This window comes from Lactuca saligna, chromosome 5, assembly GCF_052625555.1.
Source record: "Lactuca saligna cultivar CGN05327 chromosome 5, ASM5262555v1, whole genome shotgun sequence".
Lineage (NCBI taxonomy): Eukaryota > Viridiplantae > Streptophyta > Magnoliopsida > Asterales > Asteraceae > Lactuca > Lactuca saligna.
In genome coordinates this window covers 240,550,034-240,565,901 of record NC_136421.1, presented here as the reverse complement: position 1 = coordinate 240,565,901, position 15,868 = coordinate 240,550,034, and positions in this window count along the sequence as shown.

The following is a 15,868-nucleotide window of genomic DNA, read 5'->3' as shown; positions in this document are numbered from 1 at the left end:
GTTTTTAAATATGTCAATTAGAAAGTTTCCCTTCTATCTGTCGTTAATCATTGCCAGTATGTATGTTGACGTGGGCTTAAATTCCTCGACACCACATTATCTTTATCTGGTCCCTACTTGTAGCCCCTTCCTTCTTCTTAATTAAAGCGCAACCAACACAAATTACAACACCCTCACCCACTCCCCTTCTTGAATCGATGCTAGAAACCTGCTCTTCATGAAAAATATAAAGAGAAGAAAGGCCACATATCCCCTTTTGGAACTATTGAAAGATTGACGGAAACACACACATACAATATGCATGTTGTGTGCATTCAATTGTAAAGCATAGAACGAGAAGAAATACGAGATCGTTGGACTGAGAAAAGTAATAGGGGTCGATGGGGCTGAAACGAGGATGGTTTGAAACAATTATGCACAACCATTATCCCATATTCCCTTCTTTTATTCATGGCTTGAAACAATATGTAGTACCCAAACATTAAATATTTTCCTTTCAGACCAAAAAGTATAAAGTTGTTGCAAGTTGGTCCTTACATCATGCGTACTTTGGCGTGGTTCATTAAAAACATGTGAGTACACATGGCGTACTAGGCTGGAGGGAAAACCCTAATATTGAGGGTTTAAGCCCTATTTAAGCAACCTTAAATCTCATAATCCCTTCCACCCCAGCCTCCATCCTCCTAAAACGACCCTTTGTAATCCCTAGTTTTCATTATGAGATTTTGAGCCATTTGTGCATTTTGTGTCCATCCTTGAAGGAAGAAGAACTTTGGAATGCATCTGGGAAGCTTCAAGTAATGTATATCTGGGATTTGCACCTCTCAAGCAACCTCGAGAAGTTATAAAGTTGACGAATGTTTCTTTAGATCTTGCTAGTTCTTAAGTTTTTTTTTGTTTTTTTTTTGTTATTATTATTATTTTGGTCAAAAATCGACAAAGTAGACATTAACCAAATTGCATGAGAGGTTGTGGTGTTATAGGTGAAGTGATTAACGAAACTAGAACAAGATTGCACAAGTGATTTACAAGGAAACCCCTTGATCCTTGCTAGGATCTCCAGCATAAAACCTTGGAATGTGATAACGATCACCTGCCTTGTATGATCTTATTGATTTGAACATAAATTACAGAGAAGATCTTGATACTACGATTACAAATGATAAAGTGAGTCTAGATGAGTAAGGTGTCGGAGAATTGTCCCCATCGTCTGTGTTTTACAGGTGTATTTATAGTCTAGATTAAGTAACTAAATGTCTAATATTTTCGAGATCCTGCTGAAATGGTATTTAAAACATGCTTTGACTTGGTATTTTCGGGTATTAAGCCAGGTTGGACTGATTCTTCATTGTGAATGAGTCCTATGTTGATCATTACTACACATGTGACAAATAAACAAAATATAGTCGTTAAACTTGTTAGGAAATAATAATGGTGTTGTTCAGGATCCTAATGTATTTTCGGATTCATATGACTCCTTTAAGATCTGGGATCCTGGATAGCTTTAAGGATCCTTGGATATCTTTTAGATCCAGGATCCTAGATAGGAGTGAGTATCTTGACCCTAACAATTGCCCCTAAATTATACCTGCAAAATATTTGAATTGATTTCAAGTATTTAAAGTATATTATTTAATTAATTGGAAATAAAGTATTCGAAATTCAAAATCTAACGAATAGAATTATATCCGTGCAAAAGATATGATTATGTTGTCAAATCACTTTTCTCTCCTTGGTTTGAAGGTAAATTTCTTTCTCCTTTCTTCTTATTTTTCCTGTTTGTAGATTATGGGTAAAGAGGTACTCCCTTCTCGCTCGAGCATCCTTGATTTTCCAACAAGGACTTCATCGATCAGAGGACCCTATCTTTTGAAGAGAGATATTCTTTTGGTGATGACGACATTGAGTCCTTAAAGTTAATCGGGTCTTTTCCATCAAATGTTATTTTCAAGCTTTTTGATGTTAAGACCCAACCTGACTTCATCTCTCCCACTTACGTTTGGCCCCATCCGAACAATGCTCATGATCTGGAGGATCCTGCTTTAGGTTGATTTATTGAATCAATATAAGGATCTAGACATGGGATTTAGCTAAGTTGGCCCATGTTTGTGTTCTCCAAACTTTTGGTTCTTTTCCTTTCCTGCTCAGAGTCAAAACAAGTAAATCACATCTCATTTTGAAATCAAACAAAACGAAGGTTCTTGGAAAGAGAAATATTTCTTTGTGAAACGTGAATCCTTCTCGCTGGTGATCTCCTACCAAGAAATCAGGTTAGAAAAGGTAGGATGTTATTTTACTTCGTTGAGGATATGAAGTTCACATTTTCTTGTTTTATTTTTTTATGAAACTTTTAAGCTCGAGGATCTTATCCCTACTACTCAAGATACCGCAGAGAGTGTTGGGAGTTTCCTTGCTTCGCATGAGACTGAAAGATACTTTAGGTTAGCAACCCAAGTTTTCAGATAGTAGATCTGCTATTGCCCCCATGTTGAAAGGTAAAGATCCTTTGTCTATCTATTTTTTATTCTTCATGAAGGATCCTCAACTTATTGAGTTCCTTTGTTATGTTTATGATTTAAGGCTACACACTCTAGTGCTTGGTTCAACCTTGTTGATATCCACTCTGCCATGTCCGATGGCCAACTTGTGGTGAAGAAGGTGAAGACCTCATCTTCTCTTCCTATGAAGAGAACCTCGATAAACCATCAATACTTCATGATCCCAAAAGAGGAATTCAGTTAAGACATTGGATTTGGAGAGCCTTGGGTTGCACGAGGTGCTGAGGAAGTTGCTCTCTCTCTCTAGAAATCTACAAGGATATTTATGCTTTTTTTCTATTTGATTTTAATTCACTTACCATGATCTTTTACAGGTTGATTGATCCACCAAATCTTTGAAGGTTATGCTTGATCGGGCGAAGCATGCGCTGGTTACTGATGATTTCTAAGGTTAAGAACATTGTTGTTGAGGTCATCTGAGAGGTAAAGATCAAGCTGACGGAGGATGTGGAGAATACAGGATCTTAGAATGTGGAAGATTGGCATGAAAAGCTCGCTATGTTGACTGGAAATTTTGTAAATGTTGATCAAGATCCCGCAGAGAAGAGAAGAAAGAGATAGAGTATATCCCATTTGGGGGTGATCAAACCTAGAATTAAGTTTGATAAAATCTAAAATCAATTTTAAAATTTTGTTCTATAAAAAAATATTTTCTTTTTTGTTGGGTTGGAGGGTAACCCCTTTTATTAATGATGCTTTGGTTTATCTCTTTTTTTGCATGATTGATTTGGTTACAGAATCAAAATAGGTTTTCTTGAGGATCCCTAGACGATTAGAATCCTAAAGAGTTCAGGTTTTACAAGAATTCTTGGGATCCTAATAATCTAGGATAGCTAATCATCTGCCTAGGGATTTGAAATCGTTAGGAACCTTAGTAAAAGAGGATAAGCTTTTGATTATATCATAGGAGAATCTTCTTATAAGGATAATATTTTAGGAAATAAGGATAGATAGAAGCTGATGACCCTTAGGTGTAACTACCCGTCTCTGGTATGTTGCTTTTATATTATTTATTTTAAAAGCTTGTAGAGGGACTCGACGAGTCTATGGCCCGACTCGTCGAGTAGAGTCGTGATCTTGGGTAGCGTATAGATCGGCGACTCGGCGAGTCCATAGTCGGGACTCGGCGAGTCGGCCTGCCATGTTGAAACCCTAAATCTTCGGGTTTGCACCCTATTTAAACCATCTTATGAGCCCCCAAACTCGTCTCCTTCACCCTCAAAGCATTATTTAGAAAACCCTAACCATTCCATTGAGTATTTGAGAATTCCTTGTGTAAATCTTGAAGTTTTTAAGAGAAGAAGGAGGCTAGATCCAAAGGAGAAGAAGAAGATCCAAGTTTTTGCACCCATTTTAGAGTATTTTGAGGTAATAATCGGTTTCTTCCTGTTTTGATGATTGATTCTCCTTTATAAGCATATTTAGCCCATTCTTTAGTTTGTTCATAGTAGAGAAATCATATTGGATGGATTAGCTTTCGGATTTAGCCATGTTTCAGTTCCAAAAACGTAGATCTATCAACTTGATGGAGCCATTTTGCATGATAGCCCTAGATCTACTCTTCCAAGTGCCTTTTTAGCCTTTATATCCTTTTGTATGCATATGTACACGTAAAGTTGGAAACATTACGTGGTAAACTAGCTTTAGGAACTCAGATCTATATATTGTATGCAGTGGTTTTGAGCAGAATCGAGTTTTTAGTAATTGCAAGCATGTAACTCGGCGAGTCGTTCTTCGGACTCGGCGAGTCGAGTCGCGAGTCCCCGATCCTTCCCCTTTGAGTGATTCCGAGTGGAGACCAGTGAGTAGTGGAATGGACTCAGTGAGTCGGAGGTTAGACTCAGTAATGGAGGGACTCGACGAGTTGTTCATACAACTCGGCGAGTCTAAGGCAATTTTCATAAATTCAAGAACAACTCGGCGAGTCGGATGCAGATAGTCTGAATTTTAGAATCAAATGGGAACTCGTCGAGTTTAAGCCATACTCAACGAGTAGCAACAAACATGGTTAAGAAATGAGAGTAGGGACTCGGCGAGTTGGCGGCCCAACTCGGCGAGTCAGGTCAACTGTAAGTTGACTTTGACCAGAAGAGTTGACCTTGACTAGGAGAGTTGACTTTAGCCAGGGGTAAAAGAGTCATTTTACCCCAATGCAGTTATTAGTATTTTGATTGAGTGTAATTGTGGAATTGTAGCCGGGGAGATACCGGAGCAGCAGCAGATAGCTTCCAGAGCCATACACACAGCAACCAGATCACGAGGTGAGTTTCCTTCCAGTAGGAACGGGTCTAAGGCCACAATGCCGGCCCGTAGAGCTAGTAGTAGTTTCCGGATTTTGGTCCGATGCAGATTTTATCATGTCTGATGCCTTTGTGGCTCAGACAGGATTTATGTCTTATGTGTTCCGGGTTACAGCCTGATGCAGTATGCTGTTTATGTGTTCATACTAGTTGATATGTTTATGCTATGCTATGATTAGTGGTTCCGGACTTCGGTCCGATGCAGTTAGTTCCGGACTTCGGTCTGATGCAGGAGGCAAGGCCTCAGTAGTTCCGTATTTCGGTCCGATGCAGAGGGCAAGGCCCTGGCTAGTTCCGGACTTTGGTCCGATGCAGTTTCCGGACTCTGGTCCAATGCAGTAGGCAAGGCCCAGTATGTGTTTATATGTATTGTATGGTATGTGGTAGTTTGGGGGAGCTCACTAAGCTTCGTTCTTACAGTTTCAGTTTTGGTTTCAGGTACTTCCGCAAGCAATGGGAAGACCTCGAGTTGATGGCATCGCATACACCACAGTTTCAGTTGTCCTGGGAGATGTTTCTAGTTTTTCATAAATGTGATTGATACATTTTTGATACAGTTCTACATAACTATTAGATACTGTTTTGAAATATTGACGTATGAGTTTTACTTTGTGATATTATTTTAGTACTTTCATTAATTGTTAAACAAAAATTTTTGGGTCGTATTTTGGGATGTTTCAAGTTGGTATCAGAGCCTTGGTTTAAGGGATTCAGATACACTTTCGGGTGTGTCTGAATTCAAACTAAGGAAAACGATAAAGATTTTCAAAAGAAAAACGTTTTGAAAATGATTTTGGAAAAAGAACTTAGAAAGAAGAAGAGTTTTATAAAAGGAAAATGGTGTGGCGTATGCGATCAACCGAGCTCAAGTAAGTACTCCCAAATTACCCATACAAGTTATGTTATGATTACAAGTTTTGATTTCAGTAGAACAGCATGCTAGAATATGACTAAGGATCTAGGAGGATGCCTTATGTGCTTGCTATATGAGTTTCAGCTTTTCGAAATTTGCATGCTAGTATTGAGTAGACAATAGTAGGATAGCCTGTTAGGGTTATGCCTGATAGTATGAGCTTAGCATTGAATTCTAGTACAATATCTAGTTATGAGAATAGATTTGCTTAAATAATTTTATGTATCCTAATGCTGCTTGCTTTGTGCTTTGTGGGACTCTGAGTGATGGGAGTTAGCCATTAGGTGAACACATCACATCACATGGGATCAGGGTTGAATAATCTCAGAGTGTTGGATTTGGCCCTATTGCGCAACTCTTGTTTGAGTCTAACCGTTGTAGGGACGAGTCTTTTACTCGAAGGATTATCTGAGCCTCATTACATGTGATGGTGTTCAGGTAATGACTAATTAGCATTACAAGGAGGCCTTCAGCAGCTGAGGACTGTTTTGAATAGAGTTAGAGATTTCCCCTAGGGCAAGCCTAGGATAAGAGTAGCAGAGATCAGTAGTAGTAGAAGTGACTTGGTGGAGTCAAGGCAGTTCTTGAGGAAAGTACGGATAGATGTGGAAGGTAGTATGGGCCCGTACTACTGAAAGCAGAGGATCCGTACTCGAATCAAGGAAGGCCGAGACAAGATCAGGAAACTAGTATTGGTATCAGTGATCCCTTGAGATATTTCAGTTTTCTGATGTTGCTATGATTTGTTTCAGAATGGTAGTTTTGCGTTCGAGGCTAGCAGTCGGCAGTTAAGGTGCCGGAGGGGGATCAGGACTAGGCCCGGAGGCCGGGCAGTTGGATGAGAAGACCAGAGAGTTCCTTTCTTCTGAGGTTACTCCTATCATACTGGAGCAGACTCCTGTGATCTTCGGTTCGATCAAGGAGTGTATTCTAGAGCTGATGGATGAGAGATTGGGCACCTTTCGTGCCGAGGTGGCTGCCATGATGGGGTCGCGCACACTTACATTCAGGGAGTTCAGGGCATGTGGAGCTCCAGATTACCACGGGGCACGGGACCCTATAACGAGTACTAGATGGTTGGCGGATGTGGCCAACGCTTTCCGCACGAGCAGGTGTCCCGAGGGGGACAAGGTTAGATTGGAGTCTTGTCTTCTGAAGGACAGGGCACGAGATTGGTGGGAGGAGGTCGGACATACCATTGGAGATGATGCAGCGTTAGATGCCATGACTTGAGCTGATTTCTCCACCAGGTTCAGGGCGGAGTTTGCACCGGTCATCGAGGTGCAACAGTTAGCCAAGGAGTTTCAGGACCTCACCCAGACTACGGAGACCGTGGCGAAGATCACCGCCAAGTTCAGGGAGAGGGCTCTTCTCGTTCCTCAGTATGCAACCGATGAGGAAATGAAGAAGGCCCATTATCATTAGATGTTACGGAGCGATATCTGCCAGTTTGTGAGCTGGTCCAGCTGTAAAACACTGGATGACATGATTGCTAGGGCTCGGGAGAGGGAAATTGACCTTGAGATGGAGAGGAAGAGGAAACCAGAGGCGGTTTCTGGTACAGGCAGTTCGGGCAAAAAGCCCAAGGTTTCAGATCACAGATCCAGGAGTCAGCAGAGCCACAGTCGATGTGGCAAGTGTGGGAGATTGCACGACGGGGTGTGCAAGGCAGGGAGTTCCAGCAGCTATAAGTGCGGTTAGACTGGGCATTTGAGCAGGGATTGTACGGCTCCTGCTACCGCTATTGCAGCATCAGATCTGATTTGCTTTCAGTGCAATCAGAGGGGACATACAAAGTCCCAGTGTCCGAGTTTAGCTGCAGCAGGGAAGGTGGTTGCACCTGCCCCCGCTACTTTGAGGATTACTGATGGCCCACAGGGCCGAGCAGAGGCACCAGTAGCAAAGAGTAGAGCTTTTCAGATGACAGCAGAGGAGGCGCGAGCGACTCCTGATGTGGTGATGGGTATGTATCTTCCCTTCATCTCTATATTATTATTGATTATTGCTTATGGTTATATGTTTTGTATAGGGTCGTTCTCTGTGAACGACATTTCTGCTACAATATTATTTGTTCGGGGGCTACCCGATCGTTTGTATCGCTAGCGCTTAGCAAGAGATTTAGTATAGCTCCAGGGGAGCTGGATTGTCCACTAGAGGTCGAGATAGCAGATGACAGGACCTTGAGAATCGCCAGGGTGCATAGAGGATGTTCTCTTCAGTTGTTCGACGAGCAGTTCTCGGTGGATTTGGTCCCTATTCCCCTGCGAGGGAATAAGGTTATAGTAGGCATGGACTGGTTGAGTCCAAACGGGGCAGTGATTGATTGCGAGTTACAGCTAGTGAGGGTTCGCACTCCCAGTGGGGGAGAGTTAGTGATTCAGGATGAGAGGCCACAGTGTGGACCAGCTTTTTGTTCAGCCGCGAGGGCAAGATGCTATTTACAGTAGGGTTGCGCCGGTTACGTAGCTTATATCTTGGATGCCCGGGAGAAGGACAAGACGACAGTTGATGATGTTCCGATAGTGCGAGACTTTCCGGATGTATTCCCGGAGGATTTACCGGGAATACCTCCTGAGAGGCAGGTCGAGTTTGGGATCGACCTAATTCCTGGTGCGGCTCCGATAGCTAAGGCACCGTACCGGTTAGCTCCCCCTAAGATGTAGGAGTTGTCTACGCAGCTGCAAGAGTTGCTAGACAAGGGTTTTCTTCAGCCGAGTAGTTCACCTTGGGGAGCGCCGATCCTGTTTGTGAAGAAGAAGGATGGGTCGCACCGTATGTGCATTGACTACTGGGAGCTGAATAAGGTAACAGTGAAGAACCGTTACCCCCTCCCAAGGATAGATGATTTGTTTGATCAGCTTCAGGGGGCGTCTTGGTTCTCCAAGATCGATTTACGCTCCGGATATCACCAGATGCGAGTTAGATGCGAAGATGTGCAGAAGACTGCTTTCAGGACCCGATATTGTCATTATGAGTTTGTGGTGATGCCTTTTGGGCTCACTAATGCTCCAGCCGCATTCATGGATCTCATGAATCGCGTATGCAGACCGATGCTGGATCGGTCTGTGATGGTATTCATAGATGATATCTTGGTATATTCCAAGACTCAGGAGCAGCATGAGGAACACCTGAGGGAGGTGCTAGAAGTTTTGAGAAGGGAGAGACTTTTCACAAAGTTCTCAAAGTGTGAGTTCTGGTTGCGTGAGGTGCAGTTCCTGATGGGATTTGAGCATTCTAACACTTCCTAAGTGTACATGCAACCCTAATAACCTTGGATCTATGTTTGTCTAATTATCATGCAAAGTTGAATTCCAAGGTTATATTCCTATCTAGCATACATGGGGAACAATTTTAACTTAAAGTATAGATAGAATAACTTACCTTGTTGTTGTTTGTGTTCCTTGAAACCTTGTGAGCCTAGCACCCCAAGTGTGATGCCTCAAATGCTTCACACAACACCAAATGCTCTTGGAAGAACTTATGAGAGAACACACACTTCTCAAAATCGGCCAAGCCCTCTTGTTTCTTAGTGTAGCCGATTTTAGGTGGAGAACATGTTTCTTATATAGTGTTGACACATCTAGGGTTAAACCCTAATGTGTCATGACTCTTCATTTCCATGATCCATGGGGTTGTAACTCCCATGGAGCATCCATGGAGCATCCTATGGGTGGAACCCAACTTGATAATCCATGGAGCCTCTTAGCCCACTATACAAGATATGGATGATTTACATAATCAACCCATATATTTAATTAGTTATCTTTTGATCACATAATTAATTCTAAATTAATTCTTGATCAAACTAATCAAATAATATTATTAATATATTAGAACTTATAATATATTAATAATCTCCAAGTGTTATTTCTCTCATTTAGTCTATCCAATTGCACGGTGCCATGCAACCCAAATGGACCATGCCGGGTCGGGTCAAGTACATACCAGAAATAGTTATGGACTTAAACACCTTATCCAACAGTCTCCCACTTGGATAAGTCTAATAACTATTACTGCAAGTATGACTTCAGGAACCGATCGGCAATCGTAGCTCTTTACAAGGTTTCTCGGAACTGAGAAGATGATGGTACGCCATTTAAGATAAGTGATCATATAATCCTCTGTTCTAGATATCAGTCGGACAAATACACGGAACAATGTCTTACTTATTGTCCAACAGATTGTTTCCCGATTTCCGATTTGTTCGACAAAGAACTTAATTGAACACATCAACTTAGTTCTGACCGGGCCCGGTACATAGGTCAAAACAAAATCATCGAGGGGCCCAGATATCAGCTTCTAATCCAAGAAGGAACAGATAAACTTCGACTCATATGTTTGTTCTACCACTCATTGAATTACACACAAGAGCACGATTTATAACATCGAGTTACCAATGCGTTTTTCGTACAATCAATGCATAACCAACTTGTAAGTAACAAATCATATCTCTAGGTTTGAAGACTTATACGATATTACCGTCTCACGATCACTCGAGATAGAATTCCATGAAGTGATTCCAGTGAGCGTGGGTTGAGTCCAATGCTCAGAACTTTTGAGCACTCATGATTGCTGTAGCCTTGTCCAAGATCTCTACAACCGAACATGACAGTCTTGATTCATATCTACTTCCGACATGTGACCGACTGTGGAGGTTTGAATAATATGTTATACCAAACAAAAATTATTCTGGAAGTCAAAACATGCAAAAGAAATATAGTAAACGATCGACAAGAGATAGCAACACTTTACTCATAAATAAAACACTTTTATTCATCATCAGATGTCAATTACACTTTACAAATTTCGAGGTTATCTAACTACTAAATCTAATATCATCCTTCAGCCCTATCCTCCGAGCATGCTGGAGATGCTTAACCCGAGTCAGTCCCTTCGTGAGGGGATCTGCCGGATTCTCATATGATGATACCCTCTTTGCCACGAGGAGTCCTTCTTCGATCCGATGTCTGATGAAATGGTATTTTCTATCAATGTGTCTGGATCTCCCGTGATCCCTTGGTTCCTTGGCTAAGGCAACAACACTTTCACTATCACAGAAAATTTCCATTGGCTCCTTAATAGCTGGTACAACTCCAAGGTCTCCAATGAAGTTCCTCAGCCATAACGCCTCCTTTGCCGCCTCGCTAGCTGCAATATACTCTGATTCACAAGTAGAATCTGCCACTGTCTCTTGCTTGGAACTCTTCCAAGAAATTGCTCCTCCATTTAGGGTAAAGACCCAGCCCGACTGAGAGCGGAAGTTATCCCTATCAGTCTGGAAGCTAGCATCACTATACCCTACAACTCTCAAGTCATCACTCCCACCGAGGGTAAGGACCCAGTCCTTAGTCCTTCGTAGGTACTTGAGAATATTCTTTACCGCAGTCCAGTGTGCCTTGCCAGGGTTCCCCTGAAACCTGCTAACCATGCTCAGGGCAAAAGCTACATCAGGTCGAGTACACGTCATAGCATACATGATCGATCCTACAGCCGAAGCATAAGGTACTCGACTCATTTGTGCTATCTCAGCCTCAGTGCTAGGGCTTTGTGTCTTACTCAGTTTGGCGTTACTCTGGATGGGCAACTCTCCTTTCTTGGAGTCTTGCATGCTGAATCTCTTCAGCACCTTATCCAAGTAGGTACTTTGACTAAGTCCAATTAGTCTTTTACTCCGATCTCTCAAGATCCTTATCCTTAAAATATAGGCAGCTTCACCAAGATCCTTCATAGCGAAACACTTTCCAAGCCAGGACTTTACTTCCTGCAGGGTTGGAATGTCATTTCCTATGAGTAGTATGTCATCCACATACAATACCAAGAAGCTAACTATACTCCCACTAGCCTTGACATACACACAAGATTCATCTTCACTCCTAGAAAAGCCAAATTCCTTGACCTTTTCATCAAAGCAAAGATTCCATCTGCGAGGTGCTTGCTTTAATCCATAAATGGACTTCTCAAGCTTATACACTCTATTAGGGTACTCGTTGCTGACAAAACCCTCTGGCTGACTCATGTAAACATCTTCAGCCAACTTTCCATTAAGGAAAGCGTTTTTGACATCCATTTGCCAAATTTCATAGTCATGAAATGCGGCTATGGCTAACAGAACCCGAATAGACTTAATCTTGGCTACCGGAGAAAAGGTCTCATCATAATCCACTCCAGGAATTTGAGAGAATCCCTTTGCAACCAGTCTAGCCTTATAAGTGTGTACTTTACCATCCATGTCGGTCTTCTTCTTGAAGACCCATTTCGACCTGGTACATTCTCAACCAAGTTCCAAACTTGATTGTCATACATGGATTGTATCTCGCTATCCATAACCTCTTTCCATTTAGCAGACTCGGGGCCTGCCATGGCTTCCTCGTAGCTGTTAGGGTCATCTTGACTTACTAGTGTCCCATCACTAATAAGTGTCTCACCTTCTGCAGTAATATGGAATCCATAGTAATGCTCAGGTGCACTCCTAACTCTCGTGGAACGCCTCAGAGGTACAGATTCGTCAATTGGCTCAACAGGAGTTTCCTCCTCAAGTTGAGGGCTAGATTGTGAATTTCCATCACCACTTGACTCTTGAATTTCTTCAAGATCAATTTGCCTCCCACTGTCTCCTTGGCTTATAAACTCTCTTTCTCGAAAGACTCCTCTTCTTGCTACAAAGACCACATTGTCACTAGGTCTGTAGAAGAGGTAACCAAAGGATTGCTGTGGGTAGCCGATGAAAATAAACCTCTCGCTTCGGGGTTCGAGCTTATCATGAGTCTCGCGTCTCACGAAAGCCTCGCAACCCCAAATCTTGTTGTGGTCCTGTTTAGGTACTTTACCAGTCCACATCTCGTGAGGAGTTTTGGCAACTTTCTTTGTAGGGACTAGATTAAGGATATGGGCGGCACTCTCTAAGGCATACCCCCAGAATGAGATTGGTAGCGAAGCTCGACTCATCATGGAACGAACCATGTCCAACAAGGTTCGATTATGCCTCTCAGCCACACCATTCAACTGTGGTGTCCTGGGAGGTGTCAATTGTGAGACAATCCCACATTCCCTTAGATAGTCGAGGAACTCTGAACTAAGATACTCACCACCCCGATCGGATCGAAGCATCTTAATGTTCCTGCCCAATTGATTCTCGACTTCCTGTTTAAATTCCTTAAACTTCTCGAAAGTCTCTGACTTATGCTTGATTAAGTAGACATATCCATATCTACTGTAATCGTCAGTAAAAGTCAAATAATAACGATTAGCATCCCTTGTGGCATGTTTGAATGGCCCACACACATCCGTGTGTATAAGGTCCAACAAACCTTCACCCCTTTCACACGAGCCTGTGAAGGGTGACTTTGTCATTTTTCCAAGTAAGCATGATTCGCAACTATCATCTGACTTTAGGTCAAATGACTCCAAGACTCCATCCTTTTGGAGTTGGCCTATGCGTTTCTTGCTTATATGTCCAAGACGACAATGCCATAATGATGCTTTATCCAAGTTATTATTATTAGTAGAATCAATACACAAAACATTATTTCCTAAGTTATCTACAACAGACACAGCTTCATACACACCATCATAAGGTAATGCTTTAAAATAAAGAACATTATTAAAGAAAGCATCAATAGAACCAACTTCATTATTAAACGAAAAGGTAAACCCTTGTTTGTACAAAGCATGAAAGGAAATAATATTTCTTGCCATTCCTGGCGAGTAACAACACTTATTCAAATCTAAACTAAACCCACTACTTAGCGATAAAGTATAAACTCCAATCTTGGTGACAGGTGAAGCTTTCCTATTCCCCATGATCAAGTTTATTCTGCCTTGCTCCACATTCTCACTTCTTCTTAGTCCCTGCAAGTCACAACAAATATGAATACCACAACCGGTATCAAGGACCCAAGATTTAGAATGGGGTGAGTTATTAGAAATGATAGTGTAAATACCTGCATGGTTGGGTTTGACTTTCCCATCCTTCACATCTTGCTGGTACTTTGGGCAGTTCCGCTTCCAATGAGCTTTTTCATGGAAATAGAAGCATTCAGCCTCTTTTGGGTCAGAAGAAGGAGTAATGAAACCTTTCTTGGTTCCACTTGAAGAAGAGCCATCAAGGGTCCAAGCCTTGGTACCCTTCGAAGATCTCTTTCTCTTCCTCCCTCGACTTTTCCCGATTGCCAAAACCGGAGTTGAGTTTGGAGTAGGAGTGATAGCAACCGACTTCCCCTTAAGACCTGTTTCTGCGGTCTTGAGAAGTCCCTGAATTTTGCTGAGAGTGACCTCTTCCTTATTCATGTGATATGTCATGCGGAATTGATCATAGCACGATGGTAAGGAGCGCAAAATTATATCTATTACTAGCTCCTCAGGGAGGTTCACATTAAGTTTCAGCAATCGATCCACATACCTTTGCATTTTCTGCATGTGGCTCATGACGGAAGCCCCGTCCTTCATCATGGTTGTTATCATGGAGCAGATGATTTCGTACCTCTCTTGTCGTGCACTTTGATGGTATCTTTCCATCAAATCTTGGTGCATTTCATAAGGGTAGAAATCCTCATAGGACTTTTGGAGTTCTGCTGTCATTGTGGCCATCATGATGCATGCTACTTTCGTAGCATCCCTTTCATGTGCCTGAAAGTTAGCGATCTCCTGAGGAGTTGCAGTGGTCTCATCAATATCCTTAAGCTCCTTGTCAATGACATATTCTTTGTCCTCGTAGCGGGTAATCATCCTGATGTTTCTGATCCATTCATTGAAGTTGGATCCATCAAAGGTGACTTTCCCACACAAACTCATAAAAGTAAAGGAGCCATTAGGATTCGAGCCAGAAGCATTATTTGAAGACATCTGAAAGAGGAGAACAAGTTTAGTATAGATTTAAGAGAGTCCTTAATAAAACACCCAAATGTAATATTAAGGCTAGGATCCAATCACAATAAAATATAACTTAGAAGAGGTATGCCGTAATCTAAGCTATACCATATTTGAAAGGTAGGTGAATGACGATTCACCAATTTCCACCACGAAAACCGAAATATTAGACATTAGGTTTTATTGGTTTTTAGAAATTCCTAGATTCTTTGAGATTCAATGAACTTTTCAAAGGCATGTTTCAATCTCGAGGGTGCCCTCCAAGTTTTGTGACTGGGATACCGAGGATCACAAAACGAGGTGTGAAGTAACCATGCAAATCACTTGGTACCCTTAAAGTTTATCACTCAATCGATGTGCCGGTAAACCACACACGCTCCACCGATACTATAATAAACCTTAAGTCACCCTTTACCTACCTTGTTAAGTCCAAGTTAGTGTGCCGGTTAACCACACACGCTCCACCAACGACTTAGACAAAGTGTAAAGTGTAATTTCATGGATTAGCACCTTATTCACATTTTCCTAAAGTAACTAAGATTGGGAATTTAATAAAACATTTAGTTACTTTATTATATTCATCATACTTTGAATGAGAATTTATAAGTCCTTGTCTTACCCGTTCGGCTAACGACCCTCCACCAGTCAAGCAAGCGGTGGCTGAGAGTAGACACCCATTAAGTCACCATTTTATAGGCAACAACCTTATACCCACCTTATAAGTATAAGGGTTGAATTTTAACTTTTAAAATTCTAGGGGTTGGAACTAAAGTTTTAACTTAACTTTACTTGTTCCAAAACTTGAGGGCAAGTTTTGTAACTTTCAAAACTTTTCATTTCTTGTAACTTATGAGTTTAATAGAGTAATAAAATGAAGACTCTTCATTTTTCTAACTCTTGTGTTTGTTTTAATGGTTTTAATTCAAGTGTGACTCTTGGTTTTCCATAAATTGAGGACAAGTTATGGACTCCATTAAAACACATTATGATCAAGAATTAATCTACCACATAGGTTACAAATAATTCCTATGATCATCTAAAACATCATAAGAACAAGAACATGAATATGAACTTATTCATAAATCAAAAATTACACTTAAAACTTTGTAATTTTGATAACTAGTTGTTGTAAATGAATTATCAAATACATTACACCATCTAAAACAAGTTTTTCAAGTACCAAAAAGTTTAGGGTAATGTTTCTAATTCATTTCCAACAACTAAATCGAAAT